Source organism: Schistocerca nitens, chromosome 4 (genome assembly GCF_023898315.1).
Source record: "Schistocerca nitens isolate TAMUIC-IGC-003100 chromosome 4, iqSchNite1.1, whole genome shotgun sequence".
Classification (NCBI taxonomy): domain Eukaryota; kingdom Metazoa; phylum Arthropoda; class Insecta; order Orthoptera; family Acrididae; genus Schistocerca; species Schistocerca nitens.
The window spans coordinates 781,242,863-781,258,613 of NC_064617.1; the positions used below are offsets into that span (position 1 = coordinate 781,242,863).

Here is a 15,751-nt window from a genome sequence, read left to right on the forward strand (position 1 = left end):
GACGTGAACAAGTTCATCAGCAGATAATTGCCCGCCCCTGGTGGCTGAGTGGTCAGCGCGACAGAATGTCAATCCAAAGGGCCCGGGTTCGATTCCCGGCTGGATAAGAGATTTTATTCGCTCAGGGACTGGGTGTTGTGTTGTTCTTATCATCATCACGTCATCCCCATCGAGTCGCAAGTCGCCGAAGTGACGTCAGATCGAAAGACTTGCACCCGGCGAATGGTCTACCCGACGGGAGGCCCTAGTCACACGACATTTATTTAGCAGATAATTGATTTTAAATTTAGTTTCAGTTCTTTCAGTTTACTTCCATGTTCTACACTGTTGAACCTGCCAATAATAAGGAACCACGACAATTACTTACTTGCCTCCTCAGGTGGACTTATTCAGTATGACAGTCAAAAAATGATTGATAGCTATATAGACATTCCCATTCCATGCATCAGACGTGCATAATTATTGTTTTATATTTAAGTGATGGTTCTATTCACAAGTGCACTTGCTAATGAACACACAAATTAACAGTATCAGTGAATGTACACTACTGGATATTAAAACTTCTACACCACGAAGATGACGTGCTACAGACGCGAAATTTAACCAAGAAGAAAAAGATGCTGTGATATGCAAATGATTAGCTTTTCAGAGAATTCACACAAGAATGAGATTTTCACTCTGCAGCGGAGTGTGCGCTGATATGACACTTCCTGGCAGATTAAAACTGTGTGCCCGACCGAGACTCGAACTCGGGACCTTTGCCTTTCGCGGGCAAGTGCTCTACCAACTGAGCTACCGAAGCACGACTCACGCCCGGTACTCACAGCTTTACTTCTGCCAGTACCTCGTCTCCTACCTTCCAAACTTTACAGAAGCTCTCCTGCGAACCTTGCAGAACTAGCACTCCTGAAAGAAAAGATATTGCGGAGACATGGCCTAGCCACAGCCTGGGGGATGTTTCCAGAATGAGATTTTCACTCTGCAGCGGAGTGTGCGCTGATATGAAACTTCCTGGCAGATTAAAACTGTGTGCCCGACCGAGACTCGAACTCGGGACCTTTGCCTTTCGCGGGCAAGTGCTCTACCACCGAAGCACGACTCACGCCCGGTACTCACAGCTTTACTTCTGCCAGTACCTCGTCTCGGTAGCTCAGTTGGTAGAGCACTTGCCCGCGAAAGGCAAAGGTCCCGAGTTCGAGTCTCGGTCGGGCACACAGTTTTAATCTGCCAGGAAGTTTCATATCAGCGCACACTCCGCTGCAGAGTGAAAATCTCATTCTGGAAACATCCCCCAGGCTGTGGCTAGGCCATGTCTCCGCAATATCCTTTCTTTCAGGAGTGCTAGTTCTGCAAGGTTCGCAGGAGAGCTTCTGTAAAGTTTGGAAGGTAGGAGACGAGGTACTGGCAGAAGTAAAGCTGTGAGTGCCGGGCGTGAGTCGTGCTTCGGTAGCTCAGTTGGTAGAGCACTTGCCCGCGAAAGGCAAAGGTCCCGAGTTCGAGTCTCGGTCGGGCACACAGTTTTAATCTGCCAGGAAGTTTCAATTCACACAAGGTTGGCGCCGGTGGTGACACCTACAACGTGCTGACATGAGGAAAGTTTCCAACCGATTTCTCATACACAAACAGCAGTTGACCGGCGTTGCCTGGTTGAAACGTTGTTGTGATGCCTCGTGTAAGGAGGAGAAATGCGTATCATCACGTTTCCGACTTTGATAAAGGTCGGATTGTAGAATATCGCGATTGCGGTTTATCGTATCGCGACATTGCTGCTCGCGTTGGTCGACATCCAATGACTGTTAGCAGAATATGGAATCGGTGTTTTCAGGAGGGTAATACGGAACACCGTGCCGGATCCCAACGGCCTCGTATCACTAGCAGTCGAGATGACAGGCATCTTATCCGCATGGCTGTAACGGATCGTGCAGCCACGTCTCGATCCCTGAGTCAACAGATGGGGACGTTTGCAAGACAACAACCATCTGCACGAACAGTTCGACGATGTTTGGAGCAGCATGGACTATCAGCTCGGAGACCATGGCTGCGGTTAGCCTTGACGCTGCATCACAGACAGGAGCGCCTGCGATGGTGTACTCAACGACGAACCTGGGTGCACGAATGGCAAAGCGTCATTTTTTCGGATGAATCCAGGTTCTGTTTACAGAATCATGATGGTCGCCTCCGTGTTTTGCGACATCGCGGTGGACGCACATTGGAAGCGTGTATTCGTCATCGCCATACTGGCGTATCACCCGGCGTGATGGTATAGGGTGCCATTGGTTACACGTCTCGGTCACCTCTTTTTCGCATTGACGGCACTTTGAACAGTGGACTCTACATTTCAGATGTGTTACGACCCGTGGCTCTACCCTGCATTCGATACCTGCGAAACTCTACATTTCAGCAGGATAATGCACTATCGCATGTAGCAGGTCCTGTACGGGCCTTTCTGGATTTAGACTGCAGCCCTGGCCAGCACATTCTCCACATCTCTCACCAATTGAAAACGTCTGGTCAATGATGGCCGAGCAACTGGCTCGTCACAATACAACAGTCAGTACTCTTGATGAACTGTGGTATCGTGTTGAAGCTGCATGGGCAGCTGTACCTGTACACGCCATCCAAGCTGTGTTTGACTCAATGCCCAGGCGTATCAAGGCCGTTATTACGGCCAGAGATGGTTGTTCTGGGTACTGATTTCTCAGGATCTATGCACCCAAATTGCGTGAAATTGTAATCACATGTCAGCTCTAGTACAATATATTTGTCCAATGAATACCCGTTTATCATCTGTATTTCTTCTTGGTGTAGCAATTTTAATGGACAGTAGTGTACATATATAATGATCTAAATGATAGTAGCTTACCATTTACTAACTGATTTCTTTTTGAAACATGTTGTTCGTAACAGGGATTCCATTTTTAATATCACTAATCACTTGATAAAGAATTCAATGCACTATTTAAAATAGCTTTTGACTTGTAAAGTACTTGAATGGCAAGAGTATTGTTTTCTAATGTCTCATCCATAACGAAATCAAATAATAACATTAACGTTTCATTTCGAATAAGAAGTAGGACAAGCATAATTTGTCACTGTGGGTGAAACACAATAATATGTAGATTCTTTGCGTATAATTTAGCTCGTATTGTCTATTAACTTTGCTACTGGGTTATTTATCGTAACTAATGATTTAGGATCTAATTTATGACTCATAATAACTTGGGTCCAATGTTAAACTACACGATTATGAAAATCAACAATGTAACTCAGTATTTTCACGTAAAGATTATTTATAGTTGCTGGAGGGTACAGGTATAATTGCTGCTTGTAATTTATCATACGTTATTAAATCAAATTCCAGAATCTTAGGTTCAGAAAACAAAGAGTCTCTAAAAATTATTTTAGTTCTACTGGAGGTACAAAGTTTCGGATGTAATAACTATCTTCACTTCCAGCGTCCACAGCACATTACGTTCCGGTTGCCGTCGGCAGAGGGAAAATAAATCCTATTTGGAATGTTACTTTTTATTTTTATATTATGTGCAGTCGCTGAGGTTCCAGCATGATGCGAAAAATTGTTTTTTTTTTTTTTTTTTAGGTTCACTTTATACAGAAATAGTGAAAGCAGACAACTATTTCCTTCGTTAAGCAAGATCTTTAGATTCTGTAAACCGAGTAATGCTCCAACAATAATGAGATAACGAAGAAGTAGATTTAAAACAGTCGTTGTTTGGAGACTAATGATGGACTGTAAAGAATGTACAAGCGTTACTGCAAAGACACCTGACCTCAGTGCTGATAACCGTCGTGAAAAGCTCATTCTTAACGAAACTGGACAACTTATTCATGTACTGCTCAGCACTCGCGCAGCCAGTGCCCACTAATTTTTAATTACTGACGAAACGGCAGGCACTGTGTATCACTTTGACTCGTTAAATTCTCGCGCAGCTGACGTCAGCAGGGCCCTTCTGCTCGGGCGGGTCGCAGCTTTTAATTGGGCGCTCACCCTAGTGCTACTCCAGCGTACGGTTTTCCAGTCCGCTGAGGATTCACTGGCCATTTGCCTGCCAGGCCAGCGACGACGCTGCGCTCGGCGTCGAGGCAATGGGTGGGGGAGGGCGAAAGGGGGAGGGGGAGGGGCAATAGAGGGTGACACGTTATGTGCGCCGTGGGCGAGTTAAACGGCTCATGGAGCCCGACAGGAGCTTAAAGGGTTCATCTGACCGATCAACTGGGACTCTGACACTAACTCAACTGTTTATGTTCACTTGGCGTGCAGATACGTTGAAGCTTAAACAACTCTCAGTGATTACCAAGCGCTCTTTGATTCATTCAACAGATTATGATCACTTCGTGCTCAAACGTATCAATCTGGAATGTAATCCATCTGTTAAGTTTGCAGCTCCCAAGAATAACTAAGAATTTTCGGTCTTTCATTTAATATTTAATGCAGCTGCACACGCAAAAGGTAATCTGTACAAGAACATGTGAAAGTGTTATTTATGCAACGTTTCTTTTAAACATATAGCTTAGTCGTTTTTTTACCTTCCTGATTACAATCATGCACTTGATTTTCCTAGAACCATGAGTAATTAAAAATTACAGCTTTACTAAATTAACGAGTACGTCACATAATGGCAAAACATTGTGAGCAACTAAGCAGCAGAGGACGTACTGTTACCAGTCATTCGAAAGGAGACATTCCACACTTTTAGAGAACATATTAGGATTTACATAAAAATCAATTAACATGCTAAATGACTGACATTAAATGTTCAGACCGTCCTAATTAAGTTATTTAATTTGCTTTAATGACTGCAAGATTCTGAACTTTGACCATATACACTCCTGGAAATGGAAAAAAGAACACATTGACACCGGTGTGTCAGACCCACCATACTTGCTCCGGACACTGCGAGAGGGCTGTACAAGCAATGATCACACGCACGGCACAGCGGACACACCAGGAACCGCGGTGTTGGCCGTCGAATGGCGCTAGCTGCGCAGCATTTGTGCACCGCCGCCGTCAGTGTCAGCCAGTTTGCCGTGGCATACGGAGCTCCATCGCAGTCTTTAACACTGGTAGCATGCCGCGACAGCGTGGACGTGAACCGTATGTGCAGTTGACGGACTTTGAGCGAGGGCGTATAGTGGGCATGCGGGAGGCCGGGTGGACGTACCGACGAATTGCTCAACACGTGGGGCGTGAGGTCTCCACAGTACATCGATGTTGTCGCCAGTGGTCGGGGGAAGGTGCACGTGCCCGTCGACCTGGGACCGGACCGCAGCGACGCACGGATGCACGCCAAGACCGTAGGATCCTACGCAGTGCCGTAGGGGACCGCACCGCCACTTCCCAGCAAATTAGGGACACTGTTGCTCCTGGGGTATCGGCGAGGACCATTCGCAACCGTCTCCATGAATCTGGGCTACGGTCCCGCACACCGTTAGGCCGTCTTCCGCTCACGCCCCAACATCGTGCAGCCCGCCTCCAGTGGTGTCGCGACAGGCGTGAATGGAGGGACGAATGGAGACGTGTCGTCTTCAGCGATGAGAGTCGCTTCTGCCTTGGTGCCAATGATGGCCGTATGCGTGTTTGGCGCCGTGCAGGTGAGCGCCACACTCAGGACTGCATACGACCGAGGCACACAGGGCCAACACCCGGCATCATGGTGTGGGGAGCGATCTCCTACACTGGCCGTACACCACTGGTGATCGTCGAGGGGACACTGAATAGTGCACGGTACATCCAAACCGTCATCGAACCCATCGTTCTACCATTCCTAGACCGGCAAGGGAACTTGCTGTTCCAACAGGACAATGCACGTCCGCATGTATCCCGTGCCACCCAACGTGCTCTAGAAGGTGTAAGTCAACTACCCTGGCCAGCAAGATTTCCGGATCTGTCCCCCATTGAGCATGTTTGGGAGTGGATGAAGCGTCGTCTCACGCGGTCTGCACGTCCAGCACGAACGCTGGTCCAACTGAGGCGCCAGGTGGAAATGGCATGGCAAGCCGTTCCACAGGACTACATCCAGCATCTCTACGATCGTCTCCATGGGAGAATAGCAGCCTGCATTGCTGCGAAAGGTGGATATACACTGTACTAGTGCCGACATTGTGCATGCTCTGTTGCCTGTGTCTATGTGCCTGTGGTTCTGTCAGTGTGATCATGTGATGTATCTGACCCCAGGAATGTGTCAATAAAGTTTCCCCTTCCTGGGACAATGAATTCACGGTGTTCTTATTTCAATTTCCAGGAGTGTAATTTTTTGCTGCATTTTTTTTAATCAGACGGTACCTCCTCCTAATTAATCAACTCACAAAGTAAGATTTCCATTAATTTAGAATCGTACAACATTTATTTCACGATTGATGCCATAAACGTAAATAGGGGATTTCGAATGACGCATAGAAATAATGTTTCATATCCTTCTGTGAATTACTGTCTGGAAACATATTTCACAAAGCAAACAATAGTGCATCTACATCTGCATACATACTCCACTAGCCACTGTGATGTGAATTGTACAGGGTTGCCTGTACCACCACTAGTCATTTCTGTTCTTGTTCCACTCGCGTACAGAGCGAGTGAAAAACTTATGTCTCTATGAATTTTTACGTGTCCTAATTTCTCTGATCTTACTTTTGTTGTCCTTGCGCGAAATATCCGTTGGCGGCAGCAACATCCCTCTGTTGCCAGCTTCAGCTGCCGGTTCTCTAAGTTTTCCCTCCAGGGATTCCTTTTTGAGTTCCCATAGCAAATCTAACAGCCATCATCTGAATTGCTTCGTTGTCTTCCTTTAATCTGGCCTGGTGCTGGTCTCAAACACTCGAGCAGTGATCAGAAATAGGTCACACTGGCATTCGATATGCGGTCTCCTTTACTGGTGAACCTCTTTTTCCGAAAATTCTCCTAACAAACCGAAGTCCACCATTAGATTTCCCTACCAAATTTCTCACATGCTCGTTCCATTTTATATAGCTTGGGAACGTTACGTCCCGATATTTTAAAGACATAACTGTGTCCGGCAGGACACTAAAGATGCTGTATTCGAAAATAAATTTTTCCTACTCATCTACATTAGCTTCCGTTTTGCTGCATTAAGAACTATCTGCCATTTATCACACGAAGTAGAGATTCTGTCTAAGTCGTCTTGTACATCCTACTGCCAATAAGGACGATAACCTTCCGTACACCACATCATCACCAAACGACTGCAGATTGTTGTCTAACCTGTCCTCCAGATCATTTATGTGCAGTACGTAGAAAATAACAGCACTCCTGTCACACTTCCCTGTGGCACTCCCAATGATACCACTCTCGACGACGAGGGTTCGTCGTCCAGGACAACGAACGTCATTCTATTACTTAAGAAGTATTCCAGCCACTCACATAACTGGGAATCTATTCCATATGTTCGTACCTTCGTTAACAGTTTGCGGTGGGGCACCGCGTCAAAGGCTTTTCGGAAATATAGGAAAATAAAATCTTCCGTTGTTCTTGATTCATAATTCGCAATATATCATGTGAGTAAATGACAAGCTGGGTTTTGCACGAACTGTGCTTCGTAAAACAGTGTGGACAGAAGTTTTTCTTTCACGAGGAAATTCAGGAAATTCCTGCAGCCACACAAAATAGTGAAATGAGTTAAGTAGTTTCAGAAACTACATCATGGTCTTGCGCTTGTCTTTAAATAGCCACCACTCCCCAAAAATCAGTAGGCTGCGAGCGAACAGTACATGGATAACATCTCTGTGTTGGAACGCGTTGGAGTCTGTGATCGGATAGCACACAGTTAATATTCATTTGCTTGTTCGTGTGAAAGTATTTTACTAGGTAGCACTCGGGTAACATCTCCGTATCGTGTAAAAGTGAAAGTGTGCGTTCGGGAAGTAAACTCTAAACATCGATGCAGCTTACAGCCTGCGCAATTAGCTCGTACACGTCAATGTATTATGTCAATCCTGTTAAAGTCTGCAATCGACTAGCATTCTGCTAATATCTCCGTGTCAGTTACAGTGAAATTCTGCGCAAAACATATTTTTGTAAACAGAGTGAAACTGAATAAAATACTGTGTCTCAAAAATCTTGGGCAAGCTAGCAGATATTCATCGTGAAAGTGTTAGTGATATGCGAAGTTCAAAAATGGTTCAAATGGCTCTGAGCACTATGGGACTTAACATCTATGGTCATCAGTCCCCTAGAACTTAGAACTACTTAAACCTAACTTACCTAAGGACATCACACAACACCCAGTCATTACGAGGCTGAGAAAATCCCTGACCCCGCCGGGAAATGAACCCGGGAACCCGGGCGCGGGAAGCGAGAACGCTACCGCACGACCACGAGCTGCGAACGATATGCGAAGTCTGATCATTGGACGATATTGTTAATGTTGGTCTGAACGACCAACAAGAATTCTACGATACAGTAACTAATCAGATTATGGTCCTTTGGTACCAAACTTTGAAGATGGAATTAAGAAATTTTCATCCCTGAGCTGTCTGAGTGATCATCAAGAACTTCGTGACACAAAACCTCAACAGAATATGTTTATCTGGTATCTAGCTTTGAAACTGATATTGAAGCATTCCTCATACTTTGGGAACTCACATTCTTATTTCCGCCTCTCAGATGTGTTAATTATACAAGATGATTCTTATTATTGTTTAAAAAACCACGAAGCCATGTAGATAATGGTGAGACAAATAATTTAATAGTAGACACTTGGCGTCGCAATTGTCAGGAATACCCCAAAAACAAATGAGAAATGTTGAACATGTAATGTAGTGCCTCGCAGCGCGTTCAGCGATTGAACTTGGACGTGAAGGGATAATTAGGCAATGCAATACTTGCATCGAGCAAACGGTTCAAAATCCGAACACCTATTGTAAATATGGTATGTTGTAAAAGTAAAAGCTGTTCTTTTTTTTCCCTCTTTTGTCCATTCTTTTCTTGTCTACAGAGTTTATCTAGTAAAGAAAACGAAGGTCATTTACAAGTAACGACGCAAAGTTGGAAGCTTATACTCATTTACTTGTGACGCAATACGGTGGGTTTTGTCGTATCAGCCTTTGCGATAAACCAGAAAAGACCGTGATACGTTTAAATAAAATAATAAATATTACTTCAACGTAAACGTATAAATGTTTAACGTAGTGAAAATAATACTGACTGCCAGACGCAAGATTCTAACCAAGAGACTCACTCGTTAATGTCGCACACGTGGGCTGAGAGCCACACCCACGGCAATACTTGCCTTTGGTTTGGACGATCAGGTGCAATTGACCAACAACTCAACAGCTGTACGTGCGGCGAGGTACGTAATGTGGTGACAACACATATTCATACTTCGTCTTCTAATTTTGCGGTTTTGCCCGAAATTTGCGACCCCATGTGTCTTATGTTAAATTAATAGTTTTAACTCATCTACGTCGCTTCGATGTTTCTTTAAACGTAAATAAGAATCAACCTGTAGAATGCAGCTTATATCGTATGTAGTTAAAGGAAGGGACAATCTTGAGAAATTTCGATTTAGGTTGTAGTGACTCAAGGATTCCGTTTATCCTTAATAAAACAAGGAATGATCACAGGCTTTGAGGCCAAATGGATGAGAATCATCCACCACAATGTAAAAGTACAGAAAAAAAGGTTTAAAATAACTTATGGAAAGAAGCTAGGTAACGCTGTCGACATCTGTTGATATTTCAACAGCTTAAGACTCTCTTATTATTAAAACACAAATGAAACGAGAGATTACTGTCCATGCCAACTGGGAACCAGAACATGTCATACGTAGAAACCCAAAACACACACTATAAGACTCCACACTCGAACGTTCTTCATCAAACGTTCTCGATAGTGAAATACTATTTCAAAACGATTGAGTAAGTAACGCTAATTCTGTTCTTATGTTACTTGACCAGAAAGAGAGCAGGATTTGAGCGAGAATTGAAATAAAAATCTCCGTCTTTTCTTGAAAGGTCACTTGCTGGTTTAATCTCAACATATACCAAAGACGAGGCGCTGCCTGTCAAAAACATATAGCGCAGCGGGCCGTAAGCTAAGTAGTAAACGATTATATATACTGACAGTTGTCAAGCCTGCCAGCTTGCTGTCACACAACGCATCAAATTTCAGTTGTCAAGAGTAGATAACATCTATACATGAATATCAAATTAAATAGGTATTATTATAACGATTTCAATTAGAAAGAAATTACACAGCATGTATTTCATGTCAATTTAATTGTTTTTTATGATTATATGCACACACTCATCACAAAAAAAACGTTAAATTACACAGCATGTATTTCATGTCAATTTAATTGTTTTTTATGATTATATGCACACACTCATCAGAAAAAAAAACGTTAAAGTTATTGAAACAGATCAAAAGCAGTATGTTACTGCGCGTCACACAATTCACTCCCGCTGAACTAATTTTCAAAACGAAGGAGGGCATGATTGGATGGATTAGTTTCCATGTCTTCAGAGAGAAGAACGTGGCTGGGAAGGAAAGATAAGACCATCCTCAGTCGCATACACTCAGCAAACACACGTGAGGAAAACCTACTATGATAAAAGTCTAATGACGAGGTATCAGGAAAAAGTATTTTGCTGAACTCAAAATGTTCACTTCTTTGTAAAAGAAATTGTAAATGACAGCTTTTGTATATGAATCTTTATGAAATGATCAGGATTCTTCTTGAAGGAAGTTAGCTCCTGGCTTATCCTAAGACCAATGAAATTAAGGGATTATATGTGCACCAGGGCTTTAAAAGATGCCTACATAAATAATTAATCTAAGTTATGTTATGTGAGAGGTTTTTACTAACAATGTTGTTAGTGAAAAGGTTCCAGAGCCATATACAAGCGAAATATCTACACTGAAGAGCGAAAGAAAATGGTACACCTGAATAAAATCGTGTAGGGTCCCCACGAGCACGCAGAAGTGCCGCAACACGACGTGGCAGGTACTCGACTAATGTCTGAAGTACGAATAGTGCTGGAGGGAATTGACAGCATGAATCCTGCTGATCTGTCCATAAATCTGTAAGAATACGAGGGGGTGGAGGTTTCTTCTGAACAGCACGTTGCAAGACATCCCAGATGTATTCAATAATGTTCATGTCTTGGGTGTTTGTTGGCCAGCGGAGTGTTTAAACTCAGAAGAGTGTTCCTGGAGCCACTCTGTAGCAATTCTGGACGAGTGGGGTGTCGCATTGTCCTGCTAGAATTGCCCATATGCGTCGCAATGCACAGTGTAAAAGAATGGATGAAAGTGATCAGACAAGATGCTTAAGTACGTGTAACTTGTCACACTCGTATCTAGACGTATCAGGTGTCCCATATCATGCCGATTGCACACGTCCAACACCATTTCAGAGCGTCCATCAGCTCGAACAGTCCCCTGCTGGCATGCAGGGTCCATGGATTCATGTACACGTCCACGTCCCGTACACGTCCATCCGCTGTACACAATTTGAGACGAGACTCGTCCGACCAGGCAACATGTTTCCAGTCATCATGTAGGTGTTGACGAGCCCAGGCGACGCGTAAAGCTTTGTGCCGTGCTGTCATCAAGGGTACACGAGTGGGCCTTCAGCTCCGAAAGCCCATATCGATGATGTTTCGTTGAATGATTCACATCCTGACACTTGTTGATGGCCCAGTATCGAAATCTGCATCAATTTGCGGAAGGGTGGAACTTCTGTCACGTTGAACGATTCTCTTCAGTCGTCTTTGGTCCCGTTCTTGCAGAATCTTTTCCCGGCCGCAGCGATGTTGGAGATTTAATGTTTTACCGGTTTCTTGATATTCACGGTACGCTCGACAAATGGTCGTACGGGAAATCCCCACTTTATCGCTGTCTCGGAGATGCTGTTGTGGCGGTTTTTGCGTATCATCAACATGGACAAATGCAATGAATATGGATGATACGATACTCTATGGTATTCTGCGGTTTGAATTCACTCTATTTTTTTAGCAGTTGCATTGATTTGTTTTTGTAAATGATACTGACAATATTATACACATGTATAATGCATTATTCATACTACAACTTCTCCCGGATAATTATTTTGTTCAAACTGCACAAGATTTCCCCCTGTCGTAGTGTAATAATGTTGTATTCATATCACTAAAATTACAGATCATACATCAGAGCTTTTATAATTTTTGTCTGCGATGGATTTAATTATTCTTAGCAAATTGATCATGAAAAGGAACCACAGAATACCACCCGCACACAACACTGACGTATGCTACCAGAAATATTTTTCTCCGTGATTCGTGCGTAGTTTAATTTTGGCCTCATAAATCAGCAATGAATTCTTGTTCAACCTTAAATACCATCAGCACTGTTTTTAGAAAATGCAGTCTGATTCGATTAATTTTTTCTTTTATAAATACAGTTCAGTGCCACCGATGCATATTTATTTCTTAAACATCGGAATATTGTTTGCAATTTCAAGTAATTTAAATTTGCCGCTGTGATAAAAGTTAAGATGGCGGCCATCAAAAGATAGAGGATTTCTTTTTTAATTAAGATTTTCCTTTGCTCGATAAATAATTAATCATTTAAATTGATGACACCAATAAAAAATTATTAAATAGTTTTGCAAATTACACTCCTGGAAATGGAAAAAAGAACACATTGACAACGGTGTGTCAGACCCACCATACTTGCTCCGGACACTGCGAGAGGGCTGTACAAGCAATGATCACACGCACGGCACAGCGGACACACCAGGACCCGCGGTGTTGGCCGTCGAATGGCGCTAGCTGCGCAGCATTTGTGCACCGCCGCCGTCAGTGTCAGCCAGTTTGCCGTGGCATACGGAGCTCCATCGCAGTCTTTAACACTGGTAGCATGCCGCGACAGCGTGGACGTGAACCGTATGTGCAGTTGACGGACTTTGAGCGAGGGCGTATAGTGGGCATGCGGGAGGCCGGGTGGACGTACCGACGAATTGCTCAACACGTGGGGCGTGAGGTCTCCACAGTACATCGATGTTGTCGCCAGTGGTCGGGGGAAGGTGCACGTGCCCGTCGACCTGGGACCGGACCGCAGCGACGCACGGATGCACGCCAAGACCGTAGGATCCTACGCAGTGCCGTAGGGGACCGCACCGCCACTTCCCAGCAAATTAGGGACACTGTTGCTCCTGGGGTATCGGCGAGGACCATTCGCAACCGTCTCCATGAATCTGGGCTACGGTCCCGCACACCGTTAGGCCGTCTTCCGCTCACGCCCCAACATCGTGCAGCCCGCCTCCAGTGGTGTCGCGACAGGCGTGAATGGAGGGACGAATGGAGACGTGTCGTCTTCAGCGATGAGAGTCGCTTCTGCCTTGGTGCCAATGATGGCCGTATGCGTGTTTGGCGCCGTGCAGGTGAGCGCCACACTCAGGACTGCATACGACCGAGGCACACAGGGCCAACACCCGGCATCATGGTGTGGGGAGCGATCTCCTACACTGGCCGTACACCACTGGTGATCGTCGAGGGGACACTGAATAGTGCACGGTACATCCAAACCGTCATCGAACCCATCGTTCTACCATTCCTAGACCGGCAAGGGAACTTGCTGTTCCAACAGGACAATGCACGTCCGCATGTATCCCGTGCCACCCAACGTGCTCTAGAAGGTGTAAGTCAACTACCCTGGCCAGCAAGATCTCCGGATCTGTCCCCCATTGAGCGTGTTTGGGACTGGATGAAGCGTCGTCTCACGCGGTCTGCACGTCCAGCACGAACGCTGGTCCAACTGAGGCGCCAGGTGGAAATGGCATGGCAAGCCGTTCCACAGGACTACATCCAGCACCTCTACGATCGTCTCCATGGGAGAATAGCAGCCTGCATTGCTGCGAAAGGTGGATATACACTGTACTAGTGCCGACATTGTGCATGCTCTGTTGCCTGTGTCTATGTGCCTGTGGTTCTGTCAGTGTGATCATGTGATGTATCTGACCCCAGGAATGTGTCAATAAAGTTTCCCCTTCCTGGGACAATGAATTCACGGTGTTCTTATTTCAATTTCCAGGAGTGTAGTTTAACACGAACCCATGCTATTTTCAACTAGAAGTACAGACGAAGTTGCTATATAATCGCAACTAACAATGGCTGCTCTTCTTGCAGCTATGATAAGACAATTAATACAAAATTATAATTAAAAGAGGAAGTGATTTTTAAATAATTAATCGTAAATAGTTTTAACGCATTTGGCTCTCTTTGTCTTTTTACCAGCAAATGAACATAAAAGTACAATAATTCTACATTAAATGTTTTTCATTCAACAGACCTCAAATCGAGTCGCGTCTTGGGTCGGGGATGTACACCAGGAGAAGACGACAAAAGGGTACAAAACAAAAGAAAGACATAGATTAACAAAGAATGTGAGACATATTGTCTCTGTTTTACATAATTATCATCTTTTTAAGAAATAATTACATAATTGAATGAATATTATTGAGTTACGTAATTTTCCACACGTTCATATTCCACTCGTAGTAAAAAAATATAATCGTGGATGTTATACTGTGTCCCATCGCTCGTGCGCCGACTACAACACCACGTTGGAACTCCCTTAAATCTTGATAACCTCTCATTGTAGCAGCAGTAACCGATCTAACAACTGCTCCAGACTAATTGTTGTCGTATATAGGCATTGCCGAACGAAGTGCCGTTTTCTGCCTCTATACGTATCTCTGTATTTGAATAAGGTTGCCTGTACCAGTTTCTTTGGCGCTTCAGTGTATACGGACTGAAAGGATTCTATGAGATCAGTATCATTAGTAGCTGGGCATTCATTACAAGGAGAGGCGTTAGGCTGGTACTATCTAGGAGATGTTAATTCTCACTGACTAGTTATAAACGTCATATGAATTGATTGCTAGTTACTGTACTGCCTTGGTTATTTAAACACTTACCGATATATGGAGGTAAAAAGTAGTCATTAAGAACATAAGATAAAAAAGTACTTAAATATTAGGATGAATACAGCATGGATAGTGCGTTATAGAAGACAGAATCTACAGGTTGGTTATTCCAAATGAAGTAGATACGTTAGCATATAAACTAATCAAGAAGACTCACTTTTTCTGGACGTGTAGTAACTTACGAAATTACTCTATTCAATAGAAGATTAGCATACTTCTTTCCGTTGAAGAAGAGGAAGAGATTGATATATACGTATGTTCTGACTGTTTCCTGTGCGAACAGACTGTTGTCGTGTTTGTAGTCTAAGTATTAGGTTGTAAATATTATTTCCTCACGCGTTTTTCCAGCGCTTCTGGAACAGAACAGACAAAATTGTAGGTCAAAAGTGACGTGCTTCAGTTACCAAAATTTTTGTTAACACCTACCGAGTTACGTTACTGTAAGGTAGTGATGGGAAGTTAATTTCGTATTAGTAGTATTCGGTGCCATCTAAATATTAATATTACCAATATGATCCAGTTGTGAATGAGTACAGATATTGTGGCTCAACATTCGTTCATAGTATGTGTTCTGATCAGCTTTGAGCATGTTTTCTTTCACGTTTTTTTCCTATTTCTGCATGTGGTTTTGGTTAACTGCTCTACACAAGAGTTAATTTTTGTCCACAAATAGGCCATATTGTACTGGCCTGCTCAAAATGTGTTCCTTTCACAGTGTGGGATTACACAGAGTCGGGCCGAGGTCATAAAAAGAAAACTATTTTGTTGATTGTAAACTTATTTCTCTCCTACAGCTTGGATATGAT

General features: G+C 43.9%; 1 non-coding gene across 1 annotated transcript; it reads left to right on the top strand.

Moving 5' to 3' along the window:
• The first annotated feature begins 1,139 nt into the window (after positions 1-1,139).
• On the top strand, positions 1,140-1,214 carry Trnas-cga (transfer RNA serine (anticodon CGA)). Its single transcript has one exon. It is a non-coding gene; the product is annotated as a tRNA-Ser (tRNA).
• The last annotated feature ends 14,537 nt before the right edge of the window (positions 1,215-15,751 follow it).